Here is a 10902-nt window from a genome sequence, read left to right on the forward strand (position 1 = left end):
AAAGAGCCAGGCAGGCATGACATCCTGCTCTAATCTGTATATCAGCATTCAGGAAGTGGAAACAGAGCACCCAAGGCTTATGCAAACTATCAACACTGGTCAGGTCAAAGTTCCTGATTCAATGAGAGTCTCTGTTTCAGTATAACAAGTACACAGTGTTTGAGAAAGACAACCAGTGTCAACCTCTGGTTTACACACACTCACACATCTTCACACACTCACACATCTTCACACACACACACACACACACACACACACACACACACACACATGCCAAAACAGTCAAAACAGTAATGACCATTCACAAATCCTACCACTCAAACCAATACAGCCATTCCTTGCTCATATTTTGGTCTGAATGTTTCTGTGCATGTGTGCACATGTATGCATTGCCATTGCACACAAAGGCTTTATATTAGCTTACCCTTCTGAACTCTTTAAGAGAGAACACCTTGCCAGCCAGAAAGAGTGGAATGACAGCCTATAGTTTCTAAGTTTTGCCTCAGCTCTTGAGTCTACAATGAACTAATCAATATTTAACACAACTAAGGTAAAGGACTTACCCATTTTTACCCAACTAAGATTTCTTTATAAAGGTATACTCCGGTTAAACATTCCTTCCTTCCTTCCATCCATCCTTCCTTTCTCTCTCTCTCTTTCTTTCTTTCTTTCTTTCTTTCTTTCTTTCTTATCTTCATGCAGCAGCTTCCTTTCTCCACCCTCCTATACTGGTTATATCTAATTTCATAGCAACATGGGAGGACCCTCAACTTCTGCTCCAATGGTTTGTTTGCATGCCATACTTTATACCATGATAATAATGGACTAAACCTTTGAAACTGAAAGCAAGCTCCTAATTCAATGCTTTCTCTGAGAAGAGTTGCCTTGGCCACCGTTTTTTTTATCTCAAAAATAGAAGAGACTCTCTTTCTCTCTTTCTTTTTCTCTCTCTGTGAAAGAGAGGGTGGAGAAAGGGAAAGGGAGAGGCGGAGAGAGGAGAGGGAACTAGTATAGAGGTCAGAAAGACCCTTAGAATCAGTTTGATTTTGAGGAGTTCATTCTCTTCATTTACCATGTGGGCTCTAGGTATCAAACTTAGGTTGTTAGCCTTGACAACAAAAACGTTTAGTCACTGAGCCATGTCACTGGCCTAACATCATTTTGTGATGTCTTTATCATTTTAAGGTATTTCATATTACCCCTCCACTAATTCTAAAATGTCATAATAAACTAAAACCATATATGTCTATGTGATTCTAGTTTTGAACCCTATAATCTATTTAACTCATCTATTTTGTTATTTTCATTGGTAATGGACTTTTATTTATTACTGTAAGTTTATGGTTTTGTTTTTTGTTGCTGTTTTGTTTTGTTTTGTTTTGAGTTAGGGATTCTCTGTGTAGTCCTAGCTGTTCTGGAACTTGCTCTCTAGATTAGTCCAGCCTCAAACTCACAGAGATCTATCTCTGCCTCCTGAGTACAGGGATTAAGGGATTAAAGGCATGTGCCACCACTACCTGGCCAAGTACCCTGATTTTTAATTCTTTCAAATTTTTAATTTTATTTATTTTTTCATACAATATATTTTGATCATGTTTCCTCTTTCCCCAATACCTCCCAGATCTTTCCCACCTCCTAACCTACCCAACTTTATGTTCTTCATCTTTTTATCACATGTACAAAAAAAATCATGTAAAAGTAACTTTTATTTGCCAAATGTAATTGTCCTCTTGGAGGCCTGCTGCTGAATAAATTCACACTTTCTACTTCTTTCTGAACTCTGGCTGGCTGGTTCAACCCAGCTGTTATGGCTGAAAAACTCTTCTCCAAGCTCACTGATTCAAACTTTCTTCTCTCAGCTTCTGACTGAATTGCTCTGTGTGGCCTGATTCCTTCTTATTCTCTGGCTTGTTTTGTCTTCACCTGCAATCTGACTCTGTAAAACTGTTCTGATAAAACTGTTCTCTCTCTCTCTCTCTCTCTCTCTCTCTCTCTCTCTCTCTCTCCCCCCCCGTGTGTGTGTGTGTGTGTGTGTGTGTGTGTGTGTGTGCACGAGATGCTCTCTTAAAAGTTGAGCAATTCTATCTGTGACTCATTCTGTCAAATCTTTCTCTGATTTGTCATTTAACCCCTCAATTAGATGCCACTTACAAACATGGCCATTTCCTTCTAAGGACTAACTTTACCTTCATTGTTTGTGATTAACGGTGTATACTAAGGACATGGCTGTATTCTAGCTAGAGAGGTAATCCACATATAAAAAAAGCAGACAATATTTGTTTGTTGGGGCCTGGGTTATCTTGATCAGGATGTTTTTTTTTCTAGCTTCACCCATTTATTTGCGAGTTTTATTTTTCTTAATAGATGGATAGCATTTCATTGTGTAAATATATTACACTTTATTATCCATTCTTCAGTTGGTGGGGATGTAGACTGTTTCTAATTTCTGGCTATTATGAATAGAGCAGCAATGAGCATGGATGAACAAGTGTCTCTGTGGTGAGATATATAGTCCTTTGGGTATATATTCAAAAGTGTTATAGATGAATCTTGAGGTAGATTTATTCCCAGCTTCCTGAAGCTCCACCATGCTGATTTTCCATTCCCTTTCCTTTGTGTCACTAGCTGACCCTACAGAATCACTTTCTAACAAAAAATCCCAGTGGCCCCACTAGGCTGAGACTCAGTAGGCAACTTTTATTTCCTTCCTGTCCTCCATTCCAGTCTCAGATCCTCATAGTTGCATGGCAACCCTTCACCAACTGGGTTAGTTCCCTAACTGTCAATGTACAATTCTAATGTAGTTTTCTCTTTGTTTTAGTTTTTCAAATACAATTTATTTAAATACCCATATGATGCTATAGGAATTTTATGGAAAAAATAGATACAAAGGGATTGGGAAATGAGTGGCATTGGGGTACATGATGTCAAATTCACAAAGAATCAATAAAATGCTTTTAAAAGTGAGAAGAGATAGAAATGACGTTAATACAATATTCACAGATGGAAATCTCAAAAAACATTAAAATTTTAAGTTAGAGAGAGAGAGAGAGAGCACTTCAGACTTGACTTCCAAAGTACTAGATCAACAAATAATGAAAACATCTGCAATAAATGTGGAGGAAGGAAATGTAGCAGCTAATTGGTCACGTTAGACACACAAAATTAATTGGAGACAACACAATGGATGTCAGTAACAGTGTTGTTTTCTTCCAGGCCCAAAGACCCAAGTTCCATCCCACAAGTTACCTTTAGAGATCTTCACACATGTGGTACAAAATGCACACACACACACACACACACAGGGGGGAGGACAGAGAAAGACAGAGATAAAAACAGAGAGAGTAATTAGTTAAATACCTAATGATAAATAACTGTGATAAAAGAGGAAATACAAAGGTAAATTACAAAAGCTTAGTGGTATTGAGAGAATTTGCCTCTGCAGAGCAGAAAATGGGAAAGGGCAGAACTGCCAGTTTTTTCTCTCAGTCTTTGACTCCTTAAACAAACTTTATATTTAACACAGGTTTAAAATGAACTTAAGACTTATATGTGGAAACTAACAGATAATATGCTAGCTTACATAACTCTTTCCATGGCATGCTTTCAGATGATCTGGAAGCCCTTGGAATGTTTGTTCCCAAAGGAAAGGAACACTACTATGGAGTGGTGCCTCTCTTGCAAAAGACAGTCGATAGTGACTTAAATTCAGGGGTAGAGAAGAAAGAGGCTGAGGAAACAACTGTTTGTGGTAGAAAGTTCTGGTGACCTCTGTCAGCACCATAACCTCATCTCTGGTCCTGAGGACCACTTCTATCATGGCCACCTCACCCTACCACAGTGGAGACTGACAGACACAGCAAAGCTGCCCTGAGCTTCTATTTTTTGATCCCCTAATGTGAAATGTTGGGGAAGAGGTAGTTACAATAAGGACAAGAAGGAAAGCCTTGGCCTGACTTAATCTTATCTTTCCGTTCTTGATTGCCAGAAGATAAAATTAAATTATGGCATCAAGCTATAATTTGAGATGCCAAGGTTGTACTAGGCATATAGAGTTTCTCTGAGGAATACTTCCTGTTCCAAGCAAGAGAACAACAGCCGTCATCCTAGCTGAACCTTTAGTTATTGAGTCTTCAAATGCTGTTCCAGAAACTGCAGCAAAACTTAGATGAAAAGCCTACAAATGGAAAGATGCCAGTTCTATCCAGCAAAAGAAAGTAAACCTCTAAATTAAATGTGCTGGAATACAATTGCTTCTAATACAAAATGTTATATTCATTTTTCTGTCCCTGGTTCTTAGTATAGTGACCTGAATGTAGGTAATACATAATTATTGTGGGATTTAACTGCAATCAACAATCTGGAACGTATTCGACATATTTCCTAGATATTCTAAGCCATATCTATCCATTTCTTTTATTGATCCCACTTGTAACTAATATTTGAATCCTCTATCACAAAACAAGGTAATAAAAGGGAAGAAAGAAGGAGCCAAATTGGGAGCAGGTGAGAGAGAAAGGAAAAGAAAACAGGGAAGAGAGGCAATGTAATAGAAGGGAAACTGTGAACAGCTAGCTGCCCCGAGGAAGAACATGGGTAGATAATAGACCAAGAGTGATTAAAATTGTTTCTTAGCATCTCTCAACTCAAGAGTTGAATCATACAGTCTCATTCTTTATACACATCCTCAATTTATTCAAATTTCTTCTTTCAATGTTGTTAGAAATGATTCCTCACTATGATATTTTACTTAAAAACAAACAAATACAGATTCATTCTTTAAATCCAAACATCTCCACTTTCTTCCTTTATTTATTTATATTCTTAAAAATTTGGATATCACAGAGACTAGTTTAGATGCTATGGAATACAGGCTTTATGGATTTCCCAAGCTTTATTGACTAGCCCAGAATACTGTCTTCAGTATGAGATAGATTCAGCTAAACAGTAGGATGCCATGAACAGGACAGTATTAGGATTCAGAAAAGTACTACATAGCATATTTGAGATACCAATCCTGTGTTAGAACACTAAGGTTATTCTTTCGCCATGTTATATAGAAATCTGCCCTCTAGAGTGAAGAGTGTGAGCTAGGTACATTATCTGTGGTATCCGCCTAAGACTGCATTCAGCTTTAACAGGCATCATTTGGAACAGTGAATTGTACAAAGTTAATCTCTTTCATTCTCGGACTAGTTAGCTAGTTTATAGCCTGGGATCTGAGGGTACCATGTCTTTCTAAGCTCCAGGTATAATTCCATTTTCCACTGACAACTGAACCTTGACTTGCAGGTAGCCCAGAGTTTCGTACACCAAAAGTCATTTAGCAAATCTGCATGCTTCGTTTCTCTACTTAACTCTTCCTTCTGGTTCATTATCTCCCATCTCATACATAGATTACCATCATATCCATTCACCTTTCTCTTTTGTGTTTTCATACTAATCAAGCTCATCACAGAACTTACTTGAAACCAAAATTTTTATCAACCTACTTTAGAAAGTACATCGGGTATGAGAACAATTCCTAAGTAATTGGAAAGTGAAAAACACCATCATCAGAGTAGTTTGAGTTCTTCAAGTTTTGAGATTGCTCTTGATAATATAGTTCCTCTCCCCACCCCACTTTTTTCTTTTCCAGTTTTAATGAGTTGCAATGGACAAATAAAATGTTATACATTTCTGGTGAACACATGAGGGTTTGATGTGTCATTTTATATCACTATGACCAAAATACACCCCCCAAAAAAAAAAACCAACAGGAAGAAATATTTATTTTGGCCCATGGATTCAAATACTTCAGTCCATGGTTGCTTGGCTCCATGTAGGTGGATAGGGTATCATTGGTGGCAGGTACAATGACTCAGATCTGAGAGGAAGCAGAGAGAAGGGGGACACAGTAAGGGACCAGATTGAGGTATAGCTCCAAGGGCACACTACTGGTGGCCTCCTTCTTCTAACTAAGCCCTGTCTTTCATTGTTACCCAAAATGTCATTATATTATGTCTCAAAAGACCACATCATTCATCAGGTCAGAGCCGTTGTGATCTAATTCCTTCTGGACACACCAGCAGAGTTATATTCCATGGCCTCTGCATCAGCTCCTACCTCTAGGTTCCTGCCCTGTTTGAGTTCTTACCCTGATTTTCTTCAAGGATGGACTATGACGTAAATGTATGAGCCAAATAACCCTTTCCTCCCTATGTTGGTTTTGGTCATGATGTTTCATCATAGCAATAGCAGCCCTAACCAGGACAAGTGCTCTACTGCCTTATTTTTTCTTTTGCTGCCCAAGCATCTGTTATAGTAGACAAAATCCAAAAATAAAAACACCATTGCCTGTTTTTCTTCTAGGAGTTTTATGATGTCAGGACTTTAAACCTTTAAACTGGTTTTAAGTTTTATGACTGTATAACACAGGGATGCAATTTTGTTATTTCATATGTAGATATCCAATTTTCTCAGCACAACTTGCTGAAGAGTCTATTTCTTACCCTGTGTTCTTGAAACTTGTGTCAAATATTAGGTTGATCGTAAAATGGTAGGTTGACTGGTGTGATCTCAATTCTGCTCCATTGGTCTACTGTACTCCCACTCTGATGTTTTAATCATTATAGCTTTGTAATATAACCATATTAGGTTATGTGAATGACCTTCCAGTTGTGCTATCTTTCTTAAATTTCTATGGTACTACAGATTTTTTTTAAATTAGGATTATTTTTTATGCTGTGGAAAATGCCAATGGAATTCTGGTAGAAATTGTATGAAATGTACAGTTTACTTTGGGTGTGCTAAATATTTTCACAATATTAATCTAAATCATGAACCAAAAACAACTTCCCATTGATTGGTGTCTTATTCGCTTTCTCTCATCAATGTTGTATTGTTCAGTAAATAAATCTGATTCAAAATGAACTTGATTCAGTTTATTACAAAACATTTTCCTTTTGTTCCCACTACTGTCAATGGGGTTGTTTTCTTTATTCCATTGTCAGCTGGTTATTGTTACTGCAGAGACATGTGCCTGCTTGTACATGTTGATTACTTTAGTCTACAAACCCACTGAATTCATTAACTGCACAGTGTTCGGGGTGGGATTTTCAGATTATTTATATATCATGCCACGTCATTCTAAACAGTGACAGCTTTTCTTACTTCTTTTGGTTCATTTGTTTTATCTTGGTTTCAGTGCTGGGGATCAAACCCAGAGCCAGGCATTTGCTAAGCAAAACCTCCACCACCATGCTAAGTCCCTGTTCCACTTTTCCTATTTTTCTTAGTTTTTCTTTTTCGAGTTGCTCTGCCTGGGATTATCAGAGCCATATTGATGAGAATCAGTGAGAACAAGCCTCTAGTTCCTGAATGTGGAGGACAAAAAGTTGAGCTTTATACCAGAGTGTAATGCTGGCTATGGGCTTGCTTGTCAGCCTTTAGAGTGTGGAGGTTCAGCCTCCATCAAGTTTATTCAGGGTTTTTGTTGTAAGACGACATTGAATTTTGTTGACCCTGCTTCTATGAAAATGGTCACATGGGTTTTCCATTCTGTTAATGAGCTGCAGTGTGTTTATTGACTGGTAAATGTGGAACTATCCTTTCACTCTTGAGGTACATGGGGTTTGCTTGTGGTCTACCAACAAGTATGTCACTGTGCTGAGGGACACAGTGTGATACAACTGAGAATGTCTTGTATGTATTCCATGTTTACTAAGAATACTGGTCTTTAACTTTCTTCGGCTGCAATGTCTTCATTTACCTTTTATTAGCATAATAGAAAACTCATGAAAGAACGGTAAAATAGTTCCTTTTCTTCAAGGTTTTGGAAGAGTTTGGGACTGGTTAGAATTTGATTTTTTGACACTCAGAAGAACTTACTAGTGAAATACTTGTGATCCTAGACTCTTTTTTCAGTGATGATGATGATGATGATGATGATGATGATGATGATGATGATTACTAATTCCATCTAGTCACTTACTAACGTTTGGTGTTTATTCAAATTTTCTGTTTAAGATTTCTTTTCAGTGAGATGTCCATTTCCTGGAATGTATCCATTTTTTATAAATAATACTTCCAGGTGTGCATTCATTTGGCAGTAGTATCTATTTTTATTTCTGTTATCAACAGTGATCCCTTCTCTTTGATTTATAATTTTATTTTAAAAAATCTGTATTTTTCATCCATCTAAATATGTTTTTCAGTATTTTTTCTTCCAAAATGCCAAATCTGTGTTGTTTATTTTTCTACCTTCTATTTTCTATTCATTTGCTCCCCTTTAACCATCCCATTTTCTCTAGTCTGCCAATGTCAGCGTGACTTGTTTGCCTTTTCCTAGTTCCTGGGTTGTACAGCTGTGGTGTTAATTTCTTGTCTCTTAATGTCCACATTTTTTCCCCATCTAGGATATGGTGCGCTGTGTCCTGTATTGTTAGGTCCTGTTTCCATTTTCATTTGTCTAACGATATTTTCTTTCCCTTTTGAGTTTTAATTTGTCCCATTGTTAGTTTGGGAGTATGTACTGGTGTTTAATTTCCACATTTGTAAAACTTCCAATTTATTTCCTGTCACTACCTTTTAGTTTCACATCTTTGAAATCAGATAAAGGTACTTGGTATAATTTCAGTTTTATTGAATTTAAAGATTGTTTTATGCATATATTATCTATCCCCAGGAATGCTCTGCATGTGCGTTTTGTATGTTTTTTTTTTTTTTTTTTGTATTTTATATGGAAACTTTGTATAGATGGTTTGTCCACTGTTGAGAGGGGGTATTAAACTCAGCCTCTAGTATTAGAGTTTATATTTTATTGGCATTTGTTTATTCTTATATTCTCATAGTATTTACTTATTTATTTCACATTTCAATTAGCTGTATCTGGCTACCTAAGTATTTCCAGCTAGTCTAGTCTATCTTGTCAATGAATTGACTCCCTTTTCATTGTGCAATGAGAGCCTTGCCATTTTATCGTTAACTAAAAGTTTAATTTAGCTGGTATATGTGTAGCAATTGCAGTTCTTCCTCAATTGTAATTTCTACAGAATATTTCTATCTCTTCATTTTTATACTGTGTGTCCTTAAGCTTTGTGGGTCTTATTAAAGGCTCACCCTTGAATTCTTTAGTCCAATTAGTCACTCTTTGACTTTTATTGAAGAGTTTAATTTATTTTCTTTGATACCAATTATTGGAAGGTAAGGGCATAATTGCTGGCATTTACATTTTCATTTTCTATCTTATTTCTCTCGCTCTCTCTTTCTGTTCTCCTTTGACTGATGACTTCTTGATATGAGAGATTTTGGTTCCTTTACCTTAATCACTATGTCTCCTCTACTGTTCTTTCACGTTCTTCATAGTTACCATGAACCTTACATAAACTATCTTACAGAGATAGCACTATGAAACAAGCTGATAAAAACGTAACTTCAGTTACATACAGAATTTAAAACTTATTTTGTGACCTAAAATATTATCTATACTTCTATTTTTTTCTTTCTTACATTTTAGATTATGGATGTTCCAATTAACACTGGTAGCATTGTAAATTTGTTAACAAAATTTGTAGGTGCACTTAACTACTTCTTGGGTGTTTTGCCTTTATGATATAGTTAAAAAATGATTTATAACCATCATTGATTTAGATCTTAGAAAATTCTGTCTCTGGCTATAGCTACCCTTTCATATCTACATTTGATATTTGCAGATTCAACCAATAGCAGATAGAACATATTTCAAAAAGCTATGTTAACACAAAGAAAATTTTTTTCACATTATTATCTAAATAAGTGTGTAACAACTATTTATGTAATATTTACCTTATACTAAACAGTATATGAAATCTAGAGATGATTTAAATTATATAGAAGAATTATGTAGGTCAGATATATTCTGTTGTCTTTTTTTTTTTTTTTTTTTTTAGAACCCTGAATAATACAATTCAGTTCTGGTATTATATGTTTGTCAGTCAGTTTATGTCTGATGTTTCCTTAAAGAATAAACCTTTCTGAGACTTTGCCTGGTTTGCTCCAGCAGCCATGGTGCTCAGTATACAATAGGTGCTTAATAGACATTTGTAATGAATGATTGGTTGGCAGAAGTGTGTTTCCAAATGAATATGTTGTCTGTTGTGTGTGAACCAGTGTGTTTCTTTGGAGGTTATTTACAGGAGTGTGGGTGGGGAAATATACCTCTAGGACCTTGGATAGCTCAAAGGCAGCTACAACACCAAAAAGGCCCACCTCTGCCTTAGCAACACTCACCAAAGTTGCATCCCCTGAGGTTTCTGTGGGACTCGCAGGAAGCTCCAGGCGTTGGGAAGTCTCCTGCAGGCAGACTGTCCATTTGGAAAGGGTCTCCTCTTCTTAGCAGATGCTTATCCTCTAGTCTGACTGGTACTGGCAAAGGGCCTTGTGAATCTTGCTGCTGCTTTTTCAAGACTCCTGACATTTGTTTACTTCCTCAGGCTTGTGAGCCTGTCTCCTCTCTCCCAGAGGGGATCTTTCAGATGGAAAAAATTGCGTAAGAGTCTACAGACTTTCTTGGGCAGGATGCACCACTTCCAACAATTTGTAATCAGTGAGAGGGGTGGGCAGTAGTGAAAGAAAAGCCAGTTAAGGTTTCTTCTCTTTTTAATTAAAACAGGAAATCTCAGTGTTCTTTTTGTAGAGTAGGTAGAATGAGGTCTAAAGCAAGCAGAAAGCTATGATCACAAGCAAGACTGTCTTAAAGGCCTGAGGGGGAGAGAGTATTGGTATAGTTATTGCTTTCTATATATTGAAAATGAAAGCAAGGGATTAACTCATGAAGAAGGGGCAGTAACTCTCCCCAGGTCATGGTAGGGCTCAGTGATCCCCAGAAACCTGACTAGAGTTTTTTGCTCTATCATTGGCAGAGCTTAGCACAGTGCACCCGTT

The 10902-nt window shown here is 36.9% G+C and overlaps 1 long non-coding RNA gene across 1 annotated transcript in view; it reads right to left on the reverse strand.

Moving 5' to 3' along the window:
• Window positions 1-10484, reverse strand: part of LOC143434011 (uncharacterized) — a 169517-nt gene extending 159033 nt beyond the window's left edge. The window contains exon 1 of the long non-coding RNA XR_013103153.1: window positions 10249-10484. This is a non-coding gene — a long non-coding RNA (uncharacterized LOC143434011). The remainder of the gene's footprint in view (window positions 1-10248) is intronic.
• Between the last annotated feature and the right edge of the window lie 418 nt (window positions 10485-10902).

Source organism: Arvicanthis niloticus, chromosome 12 (genome assembly GCF_011762505.2).
Source record: "Arvicanthis niloticus isolate mArvNil1 chromosome 12, mArvNil1.pat.X, whole genome shotgun sequence".
Taxonomy (NCBI): Eukaryota; Metazoa; Chordata; class Mammalia; order Rodentia; family Muridae; genus Arvicanthis; species Arvicanthis niloticus.